The sequence below is a fragment of the Vanessa cardui genome, chromosome 7 (assembly GCF_905220365.1).
Source record: "Vanessa cardui chromosome 7, ilVanCard2.1, whole genome shotgun sequence".
Taxonomy (NCBI): Eukaryota; Metazoa; Arthropoda; class Insecta; order Lepidoptera; family Nymphalidae; genus Vanessa; species Vanessa cardui.
The window spans coordinates 4,088,520-4,108,058 of record NC_061129.1 but is presented as its reverse complement, the minus strand read 5'-3'; the positions used below and the strand labels follow the sequence as shown (position 1 = coordinate 4,108,058).

Sequence of the window (19,539 nt, the reverse complement as noted above, 5' to 3'; positions counted from 1 at the left end):
CACCTGCTGCTAATTCGATAAATTAATTAGACAGATTAATAATGAAATGAGATCTTCTACTTATATTTTTAATGAAATGTTATCCGTCAAGTGCGATCCTATCTGTTTGCTAAGGACTTGTTAACACGAATAAAAGCTAATATCGACAGACCGAAGTGGAAGTAATGAATTAAAATAGATTCCTAATGAGTTCGTTTCGAATCTATTTCTACAGTAATGGTCCGTGCCCATTTATCGGATCCGTCTTTGTATCGGATATCGCCGTCGCGTTCTGTTCGGAAAAGCAAGACATGCAATCTTAGCATAGCAAGTGAAAGAAGAAAAAGATGTAGAATAAAGGGTATAGCTGGCATTTAAGTGTCTTGGGCTCTCCTCCACTTCACGTGGAGAGAACACGTAATGCGTTTTTCCAGTGAGATAAATAAGTAAGATATCGGATACAATTGTAGTCGGACTACACATATGTATATTTGTTTTTCGCTGATAACTTTATTTTATATTATATAATTAGTCCATAGTAGAAAAAACAACGACGACTAAAATAATTATCGGTGTCCCAATTAAAACATAAAATATTTTTTTCTGGGTAAATTATTCTATCACTGGTAAACACTACCACTGGCGGAGATACTCAGAGAGGTCCGACACCAGTGGTAGTGGAAACAGGCTCGTAGTGCATACTAAACTAACACACCCACACACATCCACGTCAACATATCGGAATCGTTGAAATGCTACTTTTCTGAGTTTAGTTATGAGCTACGATCGTTATAAGTGGATTTTGTTTTTCTTGGTCCAAGCTGTTTACGTTTATGCCTAAGTTAACAAACATTGGTTTGTTTTTTGTTATTTGACTTATGATCTATTCTTACATTCGTTAATCTAAATATTAAGTTATCTCAGATAACAGTACGGGGATAAGGCAACGTTATTGACAGCATCTGATATATCAATAAGGGTTTTTCAAATATTAATATGATAAAGTGTTAAATTATGCGTATAAATCTATTGAATGTAATATAATGTTTCCCATATAAATAGGAAAAACAAAATTGTTCAGCAGTGTTGTTAGCAATGGAGGCTTTAATGAGGAAAAAAATTGCCAGCTGTTGTAGCCATCATCCGTCATGTCGACCGAAAGCTTTACTGGTATGCGCCTCGTAAACCAATAGTTATATGTATTACGATATGTACACTATTCGTAGACCCTCATGTACCTACGTAAATATGCAAAGCCTGGACTCATACCTAGTTTGTATAAAATTAAAACGAATGTAATACCTCATTGAGTATCTAACACATTATCATCTTAGTAAATTTCCTTCGTAAAGAGGAAATGCTGGTTCGTTTTTTGCCGAGAGGATCGGAAATGAGATTCAACGGGGAAATGCTGCTAGCATTCTTGCCACCATTCCACGCGGTCAAGATTTATACAATAACATTTTTAATTCATATTTGTATATATTGAAGCATTAAATGTTATTAATTCTTATGTTAATAAGAATGAATACATTAATAACTTAAAAAAAAATTATCATGAAAAGTAAAATTTGATAAATCGAAATTATAGTTTGAGGAAGTAATACGTAGCCAACTTTTTAAGGTTTTAAAATATCATAGAATTACTTTAAAGTAATCCTTAACTCTCAGAAATTTTTATTATGCCGTTAATTAATGCTAAAATGTGAATTATAATAAAATTAAGTTTTAATTATTCAAATATTTTAAACATATTAGTAAAAAATATAATAGATACCGCTTAAGCGTAGATGTTTTTCAGACTAAATAACCTACTTTATTGTGTGGGTAAGTTGTGTGAAATTTTTAAGATAATAAATTAAACTAGATTTTTAATTTGTTATTATAATTATCTTTATAATTATGTATAATACAACTATTAAAAATATATTAAATTTTCATCTTCTTAAGTAAATTATTTTTTTAAATTATTAAAGAAGAACTATTGTAATTTTTTGACATAAAAATTATAAATTAAAACAAAATTTCATATTTGATATTAAAATCTGTTTTTTAAATATGAATTCACCTATCAAATATCAATCTTCAAATATCAATTAACCTCTTTTTGCAATTTGAATCACAATAAAAATAGTTTAACTACAAACGTCTTGATATAATAATTACATGAACAATAAAATCCTACTAAGGAACCACATATAATGTAAATTTTAGTTCTGCTCATTTCAGTAGAAAGGTATCATAACACATACAGACAAGTAGAAAATAAATTGCCGTGAAATGAGGCGAAAGTAATGATATTACGATTTCTATATTCTCAAACGTCGTTGATGATTGCGTGATATATCTAATCACATGAAAAACCACGATAGCATTAACTCAATTTATCCTCACGCGACATATCCGTTTATGTATTGTATGTATGCTCTATTCCAACCATAACAGGCATAAAAGCCAAGTAAACAAAATTTGACAGCAAATTAACGAATGATATCGCATTGGTTGAGAACTTGATTAATCTATGATATTCACTATGATTTTGAATATGGACGAAATGATTATTATCGGAATTAAAAAAATAATAATAAAGTGGATTAAGTAGTTAGTGTAATATAGTTGTATTATACTATATTTCATACAAATATATATTATACTTAAACTCTTTGTGTTGGACAATATAGCTGAGTTATTAGCAAATCGCATGAAATACATAAATATAAGGCTTGTTTATATTTTTTCCAACTTCCATTGGATATCTAGGTATAGCTGTGTTAGTGTTTTGTTGTTTTTTGTTGATCGAACGTCAAATTTAAAAATAAATTTAATATCGATGATATTTTTAAGTGGAAATAAAGATTAGATAACAATACGTAAGATTCTCACCTTGCACAGTGCACAATAAATTAATCATTAATCTATGTAAAAGCGGATTGCGCGACAATGTTGTCGTTGTTTGCCTTTAATGTGATATGTAAATAATATATGTTGGTATCTTAATCAAAACTATTATTTCGAAATCTCTTGACTTAAATCCATGGCCTTATGGTTACATTCGCATTTATAATATTACTAGATGACGATTCACATACTTAGTCCAGATGCATCCATTTTGTAATCTAAGCTTACAATGGCCACCCGATGTATGAAGTAAAAGGTAATTATAACATCGCCAATGTTCCATCCATGTCAACTCTTAAAATCCTTGTTTAACTCCGGCTAATAAGTATCGATGTTCAAGGGTTAAATAAATGATGAATGGATGGCGTATATATACTAAGAGGTAATCTTTGGTACCACTCGAATCGATGAATAGTTGCACTTTCAATTACTCGATTTCTAGAACTTCTATCGATGCTTTAAAAGATTTCCAATTTCGTTACAACTTGTAAGACAACATCGTAACCGTTCAATCCAATTCACATAAAAAGAGAAAACATGCCTAAAAAGGCGTTTTGTGTGACGTTTTTGAATTGTATGTGTAGGAATTCTAACTAATTTTCATATGTTATGTAAATGCGATTTGATATACATTAGTTGTTGGACGAGAATACGCTCGCGTGATACCTATGTGAACCTGGCACCCTAATTAAGAAAATCGCATTTTTTTTAACGCATTATCGAAGAGCTTGGTATGTAGTTGATTGTAGTGAAAAAAAATTTGTTTGTAGTTTGACCGAAAAAAAAATATGGGTCATCCAAAAATAGCCATCCCCCGGATATGCAAAAAATAACTTCTAACGGTTGATTCCTATAGGAAATCGTTAGTAGCTGATTGTAGTGAACGAATTTTCGTTTGTAGTTATTTGTTGAATTTTTTTTTTTATTAATAATTTTTTTTTTTTTTTTTTTTTCGTTTAAGTTAATCGTTATTGAAGCTTTTGCCTAAATTGTGCTTCAAAGTAAAAGAATTTTCGATTGTGGTAAAACAGCAGTTGATAAGGAGCAATCAACTTGAGTCAAACTCGCTTCGAAGTGATGAAGATTGAATTACTCCGGTTGTGAATACTAGACGACTACTACAAACGTCGAAAATGACTCAAAGATACTCGTTGAGGTTTGTAGTAAAGGAATTGTTGATTGTAGTTGAACGGAAGTTCATAAAAAGCGACCAATTTGAGTCTAACTCGCTTTGGAGTGATTCCGAGTGAATTACTCCTATTGTGAAGATTAGACGACTACTACAAACGTCAAAAACGACTCAAAGATACTCGTTGAGGTTTGTAGTAAAGGAATTGTTGATTGTAGTAGAACGGAAGTTCATAAATAGCGACCAATTTGAGTCTAACTCGCTTTGGAGTGATTCCGAGTGAATTACTCCGATTGTGAAGATTAGACGACTACTACAAACGTCAAAAACGACTCAAAGATACTCGTTGAGGTTTGTAGTAAAGGAATTGTTGATTGTAGTAGAACGGAAGTTCATAAATAGCGACCAATTTGAGTCTAACTCGCTTTGGAGTGATTCCGAGTGAATTACTCCGATTGTGAAGATTAGACGACTACTACAAACGTCAAAAACGACTCAAAGATACTCGTTGAGGTTTGTAGTAAAGGAATTGTTGATTGTAGTAGAACGGAAGTTCATAAATAGCGACCAATTTGAGTCTAACTCGCTTTGGAGTGATTCCGAGTGAATTACTCCGATTGTGAAGATTAGACGACTACTACAAACGTCAAAAACGACTCAAAGATACTCGTTGAGGTTTGTAGTAAAGGAATTGTTGATTGTAGTAGAACGGAAGTTCATAAATAGCGACCAATTTGAGTCTAACTCGCTTTGGAGTGATTCCGAGTGAATTACTCCGATTGTGAAGATTAGACGACTACTACAAACGTCAAAAACGACTCAAAGATACTCGTTGAGGTTTGTAGTAAAGGAATTGTTGATTGTAGTAGAACGGAAGTTCATAAAAAGCGACCAATTTGAGTCTAACTCGCTTTGGAGTGATTCCGAGTGAATTACTCCGATTGTGAAGATTAGACGACTACTACAAACGTCAAAAACGACTCAAAGATACTCGTTGAGGTTTGTAGTAAAGGAATTGTTGATTGTAGTAGAACGGAAGTTCATAAAAAGCGACCAATTTGAGTCTAACTCGCTTTGGAGTGATTCCGAGTGAATTACTCCGATTGTGAAGATTAGACGACTACTACAAACGTCAAAAACGACTCAAAGATACTCGTTGAGGTTTGTAGTAAAGGAATTGTTGATTGTAGTAGAACGGAAGTTCATAAATAGCGACCAATTTGAGTCTAACTCGCTTTGGAGTCATTCCGGGTGAATTATTCCGATTGTGAAGATTAGACGACTACTACAAACGTCAAAAACGACTCAAAGATACTCGTTGAGGTTTGTAGTAAAGGAATTGTTGATTGTAGTTGAACGGAAGTTCATAAAAAGCGACCAATTTGAGTCTAACTCGCTTTGGAGTGATTCCGAGTGAATTACTCCGATTGTGAAGATTAGACGACTACTACAAACGTCAAAAACGAGTCAGAGATACTCGTTGAGGTTTGTAGTAAAGGAATTGTTGATTGTAGTTGAACGGAAGTTCATAAAAAGCGACCAATTTGAGTCTAACTCGCTTTGGAGTGATCCCGAGTGAATTACTCCGATTGTGAAGATTAGACGACTACTACAAACGTCAAAAACGACTCAAAGATACTCGTTGAGGTTTGTAGTAAAGGAATTGTTGATTGTAGTAGAACGGAAGTTCATAAAAAGCGACCAATTTGAGTCTAACTCGCTTTGGAGTGATTCCGAGTGAATTACTCCGATTGTGAAGATTAGACGACTACTACAAACGTCAAAAACGACTCAAAGATACTCGTTGAGGTTTGTAGTAAAGGAATTGTTGATTGTAGTAGAACGGAAGTTCATAAATAGCGACCAATTTGAGTCTAACTCGCTTTGGAGTGATTCCGAGTGAATTACTCCGATTGTGAAGATTAGACGACTACTACAAACGTCAAAAACGACTCAAAGATACTCGTTGAGGTTTGTAGTAAAGGAATTGTTGATTGTAGTAGAACGGAAGTTCATAAATAGCGACCAATTTGAGTCTAACTCGCTTTGGAGTGATTCCGAGTGAATTACTCCGATTGTGAAGATTAGACGACTACTACAAACGTCAAAAACGACTCAAAGATACTCGTTGAGGTTTGTAGTAAAGGAATTGTTGATTGTAGTAGAACGGAAGTTCATAAATAGCGACCAATTTGAGTCTAACTCGCTTTGGAGTGATTCCGAGTGAATTACTCCTATTGTGAAGATTAGACGACTACTACAAACGTCAAAAACGACTCAAAGATACTCGTTGAGGTTTGTAGTAAAGGAATTGTTGATTGTAGTTGAACGGAAGTTCATAAAAAGCGACCAATTTGAGTCTAACTCGCTTTGGAGTGATTCCGAGTGAATTACTCCTATTGTGAAGATTAGACGACTACTACAAACGTCAAAAACGACTCAAAGATAATCGTTGAGGTTTGTAGTAAAGGAATTGTTGATTGTAGTAGAACGGAAGTTCATAAAAAGTTCATTGGTCGCTATTTATGAACTTCCGTTCTACTACAATCAACAATTCCTTTACTACAAACCTCAACGAGTATTTTTGAGTCGTTTTTGACGTTTGTAGTAGTCGTCTTATCTTCACAATAGGAGTAATTCACTCGGAATCACTCCAAAGCGAGTTAGACTCAAATTGGTCGCTTTTTATGAACTTCCGTTCTACTACAATCAACAATTCCTTTACTACAAACCTCAACGATTATCTTTGAGTCGTTTTTGACGTTTGTAGTAGTCATCTAATCTTCACAATCGGAGTAATTCACTCGGAATCACTCCAAAGCGAGTTAGACTCAAATTGGTCGCTATTTATGAACTTCCGTTCTACTACAATCAACAATTCCTTTACTACAAACCTCAACGATTATCTTTGAGTCATTTTTGACGTTTGTAGTAGTCGTCTAATCTTCACAATCGGAGTAATTCACTCGGAATCACTCCAAAGCGAGTTAGACTCAAATTGGTCGCTATTTATGAACTTCCGTTCTACTACAATCAACAATTCCTTTACTACAAACCTCAACGAGTATTTTTGAGTCGTTTTTGACGTTTGTAGTAGTCGTCTAATCTTCACAATCGGAGTAATTCACTCGGAATCACTCCAAAGCGAGTTAGACTCAAATTGGTCGCTTTTTATGAACTTCCGTTCTACTACAATCAACAATTCCTTTACTACAAACCTCAACGAGTATCTTTGAGTCGTTTTTGACGTTTGTAGTAGTCGTCTAATCTTCACAATCGGAGTAATTCACTCGGAATCACTCCAAAGCGAGTTAGACTCAAATTGGTCGCTATTTATGAACTTCCGTTCTACTACAATCAACAATTCCTTTACTACAAACCTCAACGAGTATCTTTGAGTCGTTTTTGACGTTTGTAGTAGTCGTCTAATCTTCACAATCGGAGTAATTCACTCGGAATCACTCCAAAGCGAGTTAGACTCAAATTGGTCGCTATTTATGAACTTCCGTTCTACTACAATCAACAATTCCTTTACTACAAACCTCAACGAGTATCTTTGAGTCGTTTTTGACGTTTGTAGTAGTCGTCTAATCTTCACAATCGGAGTAATTCACTCGGAATCACTCCAAAGCGAGTTAGACTCAAATTGGTCGCTATTTATGAACTTCCGTTCTACTACAATCAACAATTCCTTTACTACAAACCTCAACGAGTATCTTTGAGTCGTTTTTGACGTTTGTAGTAGTCGTCTAATCTTCACAATCGGAGTAATTCACTCGGAATCACTCCAAAGCGAGTTAGACTCAAATTGGTCGCTATTTATGAACTTCCGTTCTACTACAATCAACAATTCCTTTACTACAAACCTCAACGAGTATCTTTGAGTCGTTTTTGACGTTTGTAGTAGTCGTCTAATCTTCACAATAGGAGTAATTCACTCGGAATCACTCCAAAGCGAGTTAGACTCAAATTGGTCGCTTTTTATGAACTTCCGTTCAACTACAATCAACAATTCCTTTACTACAAACCTCAACGAGTATCTTTGAGTCATTTTCGACGTTTGTAGTAGTCGTCTAGTGTTCACAACCGGAGTAATTCAATCTTCATCACTTCGAAGCGAGTTTGACTCAAGTTGATTGCTCCTTATCAACTGCTGTTTTACCACAATCGAAAATTCTTTTACTTTGAAGCACAATTTAGGCAAAAGCTTCAATAACGATTAACTTTATCGAAAAAAAAAAAAAAAAAAATTATTAATAAAAAAAAAAAAATTCAACAAATAACTACAAACGAAAATTCGTTCACTACAATCAGCTACTAACGATTTCCTATAGGAATCAACCGTTAGAAGTTATTTTTTGCATATCCGGGGGATGGCTATTTTTGGATGACCCATATTTTTTTTTTGGTCAAACTACAAACAAATTTTTTTTCACTACAATCAACTACATACCAAGCTCTTCGATAATGCGTTAAAAAAAATGCGATTTTCTTAATTAGGGTGCCAGGTTCACATAGGTTCGCGTGATTTCAATTCGTTGAAAGTGTTCACCTGTTTGCGTATTGTAAGACGTAAGTCCGAAACTTTCGCAGGCATATTATGCGATAAGTTTATCGTAAACGGACCAATGGTATAGGAACATTACGGGACTAACAAAGATACATTCATTTTATATACATTTACTGATATGGATTATGTATCAATCTTGTAACTACGTCTGGGAAACTTATTGGAAGTCATTCTCGATGGTTCTTGGAAAATAACTATCTATTAAACTTTTTTGCAAAACACAATATATGTATATAATAAATGTTACAAATTTCTGGCTTACAACTAAAAGCATTTTCTAGCAGTAAACCTTAAGTGCTGGAAAGTACCTATGTAGGTGTGCAAAGGAATAATAAAACAATTGAAATGAAACAATAGTCATATAATACAAATATAAACTAGTAGTCGTTCGGGGTTTTGTTCGCATTTTAGGGGTTAATGGGTTTTTTGGTATGTCATCACTCCTAGAAGTTCGACTTTGCTTTTGTTTTAGCCGTATTTCCACGTTTTGTAATCTGTAATTCTTTGTCGTGCAAGCGGATGTTTCGAGGTCCTAGTTCCAAATAAAAGTTGGGCCAATTATAAGTTTCCTGTTAAGAAAATCTCAGCAGGCCAAAGTTGTATGATACTTTGCTTTAACTATCACGTAACGCCGTTGGTCTTGCACCAGCTCCAGCGCAAACAATCCATTCGATATGTATTATCGATACACTTTCAATTACTATTGCAGTTTTCCTATTATTTATTTTATTACAGAACGGTTTGCATTAAATTATAATCAGTATTTTTAATATGCAACTTATCGAAATACAAAGACGCAACTTTTAAAGGTTTTTTTTTGTCTATTTTTGCCTGTCCCACTTTGTGTCGGTGCAATTGTTACGAAACGCACATTAACTTGAGTTGATGTTTAATTCAATTAGTGACTAAACGAAATTCTAATTAAAACTTTTCGTTCTTTTTTTTAATTAACAAAGAATATTTCAAGCGCTGAAACAATTTTTTAATGCAGCATAAGCCACAAGGTGAATAGAGTGCTTTTAAAAAGGAGTAAACATTTTTCAGCTTCGTAGTTTAAACAAGGACACTGGAAGTTTAATTCAAAGTAAAATGAGAAAATATTTTCGTGTAAAGAGAATGTTCCAGAAAAGATTTTGGACACATATTAAACATGGAAATTGAAATAAACATGTCCATTGCGACGATACCGCAATTTTTGAATTTCCATTAAAAAAAAAAGTTGCTGAAATGTACTCAGTATGTGCAATGATGTGCCCCTTGAAAAAAAATTTACTCAAAAAATATCATTTTTATGAGGTGTTCCTTTTTTCAAGTCCTGTTAGCTCCGCTATTTTACTTTATTGAATTTATTAAAATTGTGCCGTAATGTGCTCGATATGTGCTGTTATGCGATTTACGACGAAGATGTAAATAAATAAAATATTTTTTTACTATTTTACAAGTATAAAAGAATAATTTCGAAAATATAATCAATTTTTTTTAAAAGAATAGATGTACTAAAATGTGCTCAGTACGTGGTAAGATGTGCTGCTTAAAAATTTACTCAAAAAATGCAAGATTATGAGAAGGTCCTTTTTATGAGAAGGTCCTTTTTTTATGTCCGGTTGGCTCCGCTATTTTAATTTATCGAACTTATTAAAACTGTGCCGCAATGTGCCGCCATGTGCAAATTTTGAAAAAAAATAGGTATTTATTTTACAATATCACAAAGAAAAAGCAATCTTTTTTTTCAAGTCAACATTTTCGAACGAGAATAATGCAGTGTCATCATAGTGGACATGACATATACCCGTTTTTACAAGAGTAGAAATATTGTTCAACAAAAAAAAAAAAAAAATTAACAGCCATTAAATGTCCTACCGATGCCCTAAAGCTTCTTTTCTCTTCGAGAAATGTTTTTGTATCTAGTTCCACTGCACTGTTCCAATACGTGTTAGTGGATTCACATGTGATAAAATATCATTGAAATTAGATACATGCAGGTTACCTTCACCGCCGAGCACGAGATGAATTATGAACTCTCACGATTGTCGGATAAGATTCATGCCCTGCGCACTGGGCCATCTCGACGCTCATGTGTTATTAAACTGCATATAAAATATTCAACTTTTGTTTGTTATATTTTATATCTGTTTTAATTAGAACAGCTCTGAAGTTTGATATCCTTTGAAAGTATAGTCCATGAACTTTGTTCAGATGTATTCACGTCAGTCGTTTCTCGAAACTTTTCTATACAAAAGGCACACAATGATGGCGACAGGTGCACAGCCGTGCTCGCTCGAGCGTTGCAACTCCGGATGTATGGGGACGATCACACCATCGATACCACTTTGCATACTTCATTCTTATTTGCATTTATATATATAGAATATTGACTAAATAAATTGGATCCTAATCAAATATCTTTACGATACCATCAAAGCAAATAGCTCTGCATCATTTACTGTAGTAGTATTTATATCGTATCTTCGTTACTGTTTAAGTATCTCGAGATTTAGATATAAAATATTCTTTATTATACTTAAATATGTCAATAAGATGCAAATAAAAACCTTTATTTATCGCCCATTATAAAAAACTGAATTGTCAGAGTAAGTCATTAAAAATGATAGTTTTTAATGATAGGCGCCATTGAAAGTAACGAGTGAAGTAGAAACTCCCCATTCAATATGTGACACTGCGCAGGTACACCGAACCTGTTTTTTGTGTGGTCGGACTGTGGGCGTAGTCCCAGAAATGTAAACAGATCGTAGATAAATGCATCCATCGTTGTAGTTTAACTAGCTGCATCTCGCGGTTTCACTCGAGTTAAATTTGAATGATATGGGCCAGATTTAGCAGAACCCCTAAAATTTGCTGAACTAGTTGATGAAACTTTTCATTTTAATCAACTTATTGTGCTTTTTTATGAGTCATATACATACATTCCTCAAAAACTATTTTTCCAATTAAGTCAATTTGTTTCCGAGATTGGTAAGTTTCAGAATGATTAGACTTCTAAATAAACGGTATTACGAGTGATGGAGTTAATACGAAAGTTGTATCGTATGTCGTGTGGTTGGCGCTAATGCGGCTTATCGGATTGCTGCTCCTTGTAACTTACAACAGATGAACTGTTTTCTTGTTATGGCTTCACTCGTGCTCTTAAACCAAAGAATGAGACCACGACATAAAACCTTGACACGTTTAACTTATTCTCCTGTTTGTAGGCTAACATATGGTAAATGCCTATTTATAATTTCCACCTGGTTAGCCATATTCGCGGGAAGCTGAAAAACGCTTGAATTAATTATAACCCTTTATTGAGTTCTCGTGCACAGCCTCTCTGTATTTTTAATAGGGGTTTAAGGCCGGCGAATCTAAATTACTCTCTTTATATTTCCATTTTACCGCTTCGTTGGCTTACATCCGAAGGTTACCCACAAAAGGGTAACAATATTTAATTAATCGAAAACCAGAATAGATAAAAGTCGTGAAGTTAATTCGGTTACGTGAACAAAGTCTACACACGACCATACTTTTGGCGAGGCCAGTTTGTAACAATAGGCGCGTCATTTTTATTCACCTCATAGACAGGTATTGTCCCGAGAATATTGATAATGTTACCCCGACGATTAAAGTAGACTGTCACACGATGATGAATCTTTTAGCCTCGAAGCTCTTTCACTTGTACGGGTTATACTATTATTGTATTAAATTAGTATGCAGGTTGGTACGAGCTTCCTTCGCGTCGATTGTCTGGTCATGTCCTCTAGAATTTACATGTACGAGTGTATAGGTAAAGTTGTAAAACTTATGTTTGGAATTATCACTTCGGCCTGGCGCGCTGATTAGGAAGTCTTCTCTTTTCTGCTCTGCTAATTTTCTTATATTTTAGAACAGTTTGCATTGCAGATCGTACCACACCGATAAATGGTTAGTAGTTTCAATTATATTGCCTTTAACAGATTAAGCTACACAGTCCAGATTATTAAATTGTATGTCCACATATTATATACAGTGTTACAGTCTGCGGGTATTATATAGCTTACTACACACATGTTCCTTTTTCCCCTTTAGAAATAGTTTTTTTATTTTTTATATTTAACACTTATTCCATTCAAGTTATAATAACACAAATATATAAGTAACCAAGATTTATGTCTAGTATATCGAATTAATGAACTGAATCTAAGTAGCGCATCCCTTTCGCCAATTTGATTTTAAATTGCATAAGTAGGGACTCTATAGTACTCGTAATAAAATTTTAACTGGTAGGTCTAGGGTTGTCAGGTATCCGGCTTAAAATAGACATGTTTGGCTTTTTTCGGTCGTGTCCGGTCTGTCCGGATTTTGTTAGGCTTTTTGTCATCATATTACACTGAGTGCACACAACGCTAACAGGAAGAGCGAGGCAGTGACTAATATTAACAAAAGTTTAAATCTAGCTTTAAAGATGTTTTTAAAGACTGCCAACTAGCTACCTTTTACGGCTTTAAGAATATACCTAGCGACCCGCCCCGGCTTTGCACGGGTGCAATACTGATACTAAATATACTACAGCATTTGTTTATTTACGACATCACATTAGAAACTTCCAAAATTATCAGTGTTTCTTTACTGTATTGACCATGTATTATATACAAAAGCCTTCCTCTTGAATCACTCCATCTATTATAAAAAATCGCATCATAATCTGTTGCGTACTTTTAAAGATTTAATACAAAGGGATATAATGACAGAATGCAACTTTGTTTTATACCATGTAGTGATTACAATGTAGCGATATTCAGCTTTTAGGCAAAATGTCCAGTCTAGTCGACTTTCGAGTCTGGCTTTTGTAGTTAGGCCCAGCGGTGACCCCATTACGAAATACTCATCAGCTATTCTACTGTCAAACGGTAATATTTTTCTTAGTAGAATCCACATACCGGACCGGCGGGAGCTTACACGTTTAATTGACATGTTAGAATTATGTAATGACTTATAAAAATAGATGTAAGATGAGTGTAGGAAATGTTTTGGTTTTGTAAAGCTGTTTCAGACTAAGTAAGAGAAGGAAAATGTTTATTTTATTTAAAAGGAATAATAATAATACAACGCGTTAGTTATAAGAAAAAGCATTTTACAATGCCATTATATCGTCTATTACTTATCGTGGTTTATGAATACTTATCAATATGAACATATATACAATCACCTCAATATTATAGTTTTACAAGTACTAAACTTAATTCGTAATTAATATTTTCAAGGTAGTTACTAGAACTTGTGAAGTAATCAATAGTAACTACCTAGTAAATGTATCTAGATCGATACAGTGACGTTTGCCATTATAACCGGCACTCTTATCTCGCCCTCAACGTTTCACTTCATCGCGTACTGCTGCCTTTGCATCGTCAGTGACCCACATTAGGCTTAACAACTGCTCGGTACTTAACAACTTCAAAAGCAGCTGGATTTAAACCATTTTGCTTTCATTGCTATTAGATTTTTTTTTGAATTTCTCAAATCAGGACCTGGTTCAGCTTACTCTTCCTTCCGTGTCTCTTTCCCTTTTTAATCCCTTCATAAGTTTCTCGACCAATAAATATATATTTTATATTTTTTTTTAAAACAAAGGCAGAATAAAATTAAGAGAAAGAAGGCAAATTATTAGATGCAATCAAGTAAAGAGTTAAACATAGATTTCTTATAACTTAATAATTAAGTAGTTCTATAAGACTAATCATATTACTTGTCCATTAAGTCAATATTAAACAGTATATATGGAAATAAAGAAGTGTTTTGGAAATTGTATGGACAATATATGTTAAAGGTCAATCGATATGTTATGAACGAATACCCTTTGGACTACGATCTCCTTAAAAGCATCTACAACAATATTGTGTTATATACTTCCTTAAGATTGTCTCAGCAATTTAGCGCTTCTGAAATGTTCGCTGTTTCAATAATAGTATATTTTTGCAATAAACGCAAGAAATAACCGCCATTAGCGAGACGATGACCAGGAAGCTTGAATAAAGAACTGAGAAAATTTAATGACAGGATGAACTCCAGTTTATTGAAGTCCATTTATACTCGAACAGTCATTAAATAAATAAGTAAATTGGTATCTGTTTCCTAAGATGAGTTTAGCTGAAAAATAAACGAATATATTCAATTCTATCTTTGTCACATCTGTTATCTGTATTTTTATCCGATATTTTATAGATGAAAGCAATTGAGTTAGTAACCCTATCATCGCATAAGCCGTTCACGGTGGTCTATCAATAGCTTGATGGCTCTTCAAGCGTGTTCGTCGGCTTTCATAGCACTTTACTGTTGTGTAATTGTGTTTATGTTCACTCGTTGGGCAATCCTCTGATCGATTCTCTTTTATAGCAAGAGTATTAATAAATTAATTAAAACCGCAGAGACTTATGTTAATTAACACGTTCAGTGCCAGCGACAAGCCTAGCGTGTTCATGCGAATTTCTATAGCCACGCCGCGAACACGCTAGGCTTGTTCTAAGAATTTCAGTGATATCTTAAAAACTAGGCTAAATTATTCATTCAAACTAATTGTGTGCAATCTTCAAGCGATAAGCTACTGAGTTTTTAAGTGGCCCGTTAAAAATAATATTTTTTTTTTATTTTAGAAAAAAATGTCTTTTGTAATGCCGGCGACACGCTAGGCTTGTTCACTTATTAAGGATAATCATAGATTGTCAAACTGTTTTTTCAACAAACCACATTTTATTAATGGCTTATTACCAATTTGTTGACAATTGAACTAATTTTGTTATTGTTTTCTCAAATTTGAGGAACTTTGTTACATTTTTTTTTGTACAAATATCTATTATTATAAAAATTTATACACCTTTGTAGTAAAACTATATAAGCCGTAATTCTGCCATTCCTATTTAATGACAAAGTTTATACTAAATTGTCTTACTTTGTGTTATGTTGATACTGATACTGATTATGTATTACAAGTACCTATATGTTAGTTCGATTAATCATTAACTACCACATACATACACCAAATATATAAAATCAAACACTAAATAAGGCTGATTTACCTTAAAAATGTAAACACATGTCAACTTCAAATTCGTGTTACAAGAATTGAAGTAATGAAACAATAAAACGAGTTTAGCTTACAAGAAGCTTGATTATTTTTTAATTATTTGTTTATTAATTATTACTTATTTAATTTTTGTTTATTATTATATCAAGACATGTGCACCGAATCGATATCCTATGACCTTTGAACATTTCTAGCAACTAAAAAGAAAGTGAACGAAACAAGTGAGATAAAAATTGATTTTAGAAATTAATAAGTATGTATTTGAGAAAAAAAAAGAAGGTGGATTTTTATGGACACTTTATGAAGCGAAATTTAAACTCTGTTTTAATTTGTATTGAAAGTTCTAATTTCAAACTGACCCGCGTCCTTTGCAGGGATACAACAGTAGATAACAGATAACAGTATATATCATGAACAATTTTTTTATTGAAATACGAACTAAATCATAACGCGATAAAAAGTATATATCAAATTCGACACCAATGTAAATATGATATGTGGGAATTTATTAAAAAGTTTTACAACCACTGATTCATTATGATGTTTAGTTACCATAAAAGCGGTTTTTTGTCATAATTCCGGGATAAAACACTGACAACATCATTCTAAACACCTTAATTATTGCATAACACAAGAAATATTAACTAAAAAAGACCGTTTTAACAAAAAAATAATCATTTTTTTGTTCCTGTGCCAGTGGACACGCTACGCTTGTCCATACAATTTATCTTGCGATGCCGGGGACACGCTTAGCGTGTTCGCGGCATTATGTATGCCGGCATCGCTATAAGCATAGGAAAAATTTAGGTGGCAGTGAACGTGTTAAGTCGTTTTCGTCTACTACACCAAAAAATAAACTTTTAGAAAGGAAAAGTTGAGGACATATATGGTTTAATAGTGTCATTAATTTCCATAATATTTTTTCCCCCTTCTTAAACGGTAGTAAATATATTTTGGGTATATTTGAAAGCAAAACATTATACCATTTGTTTGTTTTTCATACTGTTAACTTAGATTTAAGCTTATTTGGTTTGTATAATACTGTCCGGGTGTGTGATATCACAAACTCACCAGATTTGCTACCGGCAAACGACGATATAATTACTGCAGTATTTGTGGTGAGTGAGCTAGATCTCAAGGACAATTGACAACTTGGAAGCGCCTTTATGATGTAAGAAGGGTTTTATAGTTCTTACAGTGGTATTAGGAAGCACATATTCTCTGATTATTTTCTACATTTGTTCATTTCTATTACTAAAAATAAATAAAAAATGTGCCGAATAATATTACCTACATCTTAAATAGGTTTTAAAGGTATGTATTATAGGTACTAAAACCATAAATGAAATAGGATCAATTACAAATAAAACTTAAAAGAAGTATATTATTATATTGCCCCTTTCATATAACCTCATTGTTATAGCCTGAGCTTTAACAAGTGTTGTTTAATTATTCGCGCAAGGCTTTTATATAACTGAAATATGTTTTGTACTGTAAGAACTTTTTATGGCTTAGTATGAATTTCACGTGGGAATGAACGTATTTTTTTGTTTCAATTATGTATTGTTGGTTTTCTTTTGGTGACCGATTTTCGTCACGGCTCCAATCCCCAAGATGACTGGCCAAGATTGCAAGATAAGTGTGTGTAAACACAAATGTGAGGACTGTTATCTAATCTATTCTATCACTTACATAAGCCCAACAGGATGCAACTCGATCTGAGATCACGAATTGAGAGTGTTCTGGCTCACTATAACGTCCTTACGTACTATATGAGACTCGAAGTGTAAACACTGTCAAAACCAATCTTTGGTAGTCTCACTGATAATTGCTCGATGAATTGCCCAAAACTATTTATTAGCCTGGTCCGAGGTTTAAACCTAAGACCCACCGATACTATTCCAGCGATAAAGTTCCTTTTGATATTGGCACATAGACAAAAGCTATTTCGAATAATTCCTAGGATAACGAAACGGTCCATATAGTGATTTATTATGTAATGGCGAGTAAATTATTCTTCGACCAGCTCATAAATAGCACTCCCACATAATACCAATCTGAGTTACTTGAAATTGTGTAGTTTGTCTTTTGTTAACGTATTTTACGGTTTTTTATCTGTTTCCTATTCATTGTAGTGAATTCAAATTTAACATTAATGATTAATGTGTATATACATGTAAAAGCAACATAACACTCAATTATTAATTACAAAACCTAAGAAAGCGACAGCTAAGGACTTGTAAATCCGCTAAGAACGGACTTTACGAAACTTCACCCCTAAGGGAGTAAAACGGGGTTGGAAATATGTGTTTGATAAATTTCGCTCGAGTAAAGCCTAGGTTCAACTAATAAGTAATAAGGTTTATAAGTTTTTAAGTATTGGTACATACACATTCAAAACGATTATTGTGTAATTATTACAGTTATTAACTACGATATTTACCATGTTTTTCATTTTTATCCGTTGGAGCTCGATATTTCGACATTATCTGCGAATTAGTTCACGAGTGTTCATGATGATTGTGTATTTCTGAATCGTAAAAATTAATTTATGTCCAAAAAGCCGATAAACTGAAATTATTGCTTATTACTTATTTTATGTTGCAGAATAATTTGAAGTGACTATGCATCAGCTAACACTAAAGAGTGTTACTGCATCGTGGCGTAGCTTTCAAAACGTTAACAGCAATAAACTTCAAAACTTATAACAAGTTCGCCTTGTTATCTTAATTCTTTTGCTTGGTGTTATTTAGATGACAACATGCTACGCCTGCATTATAATTAAAACACGGATAAACTAAAGTATTATTTTTTATTACACACTGATGTCCTCCGTAATCGATTTCGTATGTTTGCGAACGCAAGTGAATTTTCAATTCCCTCGCACAAAATCTGATTAGACGGTAAATTAAATACGACCGGAAAGACTTCGTATACAGGACTAACGGCTCTACTTACTATCCGAGCTATATGTATACTCCTTGTTAACACAGCCAACGTCTAAACTGGACTCCGGTTAAGAAACTCTGATCTTGAATTTGCTAGGAAGGTCTTGTATAAAGTCTTCGAAATCATTACATAGTATGAAAGTCGCTTACACCTGTCGTAGTCGCTGTCCCTATGTAAGCTTAAATCTTTGAAATTACACAACGGATTTTGATGCGTTTTTTGATTTTTTTTTCAATATATACATTGATTCAAGAGGAAGTTTCATGTGTATGGTACATGCACGATATATTAGGGAAAACAATGATAATTTTAGAGATTTTTAAAGTGATGTAGTTAGTAATGCAAAGCTGGAGTGGGTCGGCTAGCTGACATAAAAAAAAACAAAAATGAGTTAAGCCAAAACTCGATCAAAATCGATTTATGCGTATTATACAGTTAAGTTTCTTTTAGAAATAAATATATACATAATCTTTGCTGGGCTCAGTTGCGATCACTTTCAATATTATAAAAAAAGTAATTTAAAAGACGTTAGTCTATACGTCATGAGGATGTCCCGTCGTACGTGAAACGGAACTCCGCTTCCTTCATTTTACACTTGGTTGGTTTTCACAACCCTTTAGTTGCATGACTGCGAGGTCACTATTGTCTTGAGTCATTCATCTTGATTCTGATCACTTATCTATCTAATTATCTTTATTCTCATAGAATACCTTGAGGCATATCATGTTTTACAGATAGACTATGATAGCTCCCCGTCCCGACTTCGCGTAAGAATTCATTTACTTCCCTATCGTTGCGCCACCTACCAGTATAAAGTACCTACCTACCTACTCTACTCAAACACACATTTTTTTTTATCGATATCGATTAAATATTTTATGAGTTCAGTTTAAATTACAAAAGATTTATATATTATATATAGATAATAAAAAAACAAATGTTGGACTATCTATACCTTAACCT

The 19,539-nt window shown here is 33.5% G+C and overlaps 1 protein-coding gene across 2 annotated transcripts in view; it reads left to right on the top strand.

Annotated features, from left to right (window-relative positions):
• Positions 1–19,539, top strand: part of LOC124530777 (leucine-rich repeat and calponin homology domain-containing protein) — a 66,209-nt gene that overhangs the window by 2,604 nt on the left and 44,066 nt on the right. The gene's annotated exons all lie outside the window — the stretch shown is intronic.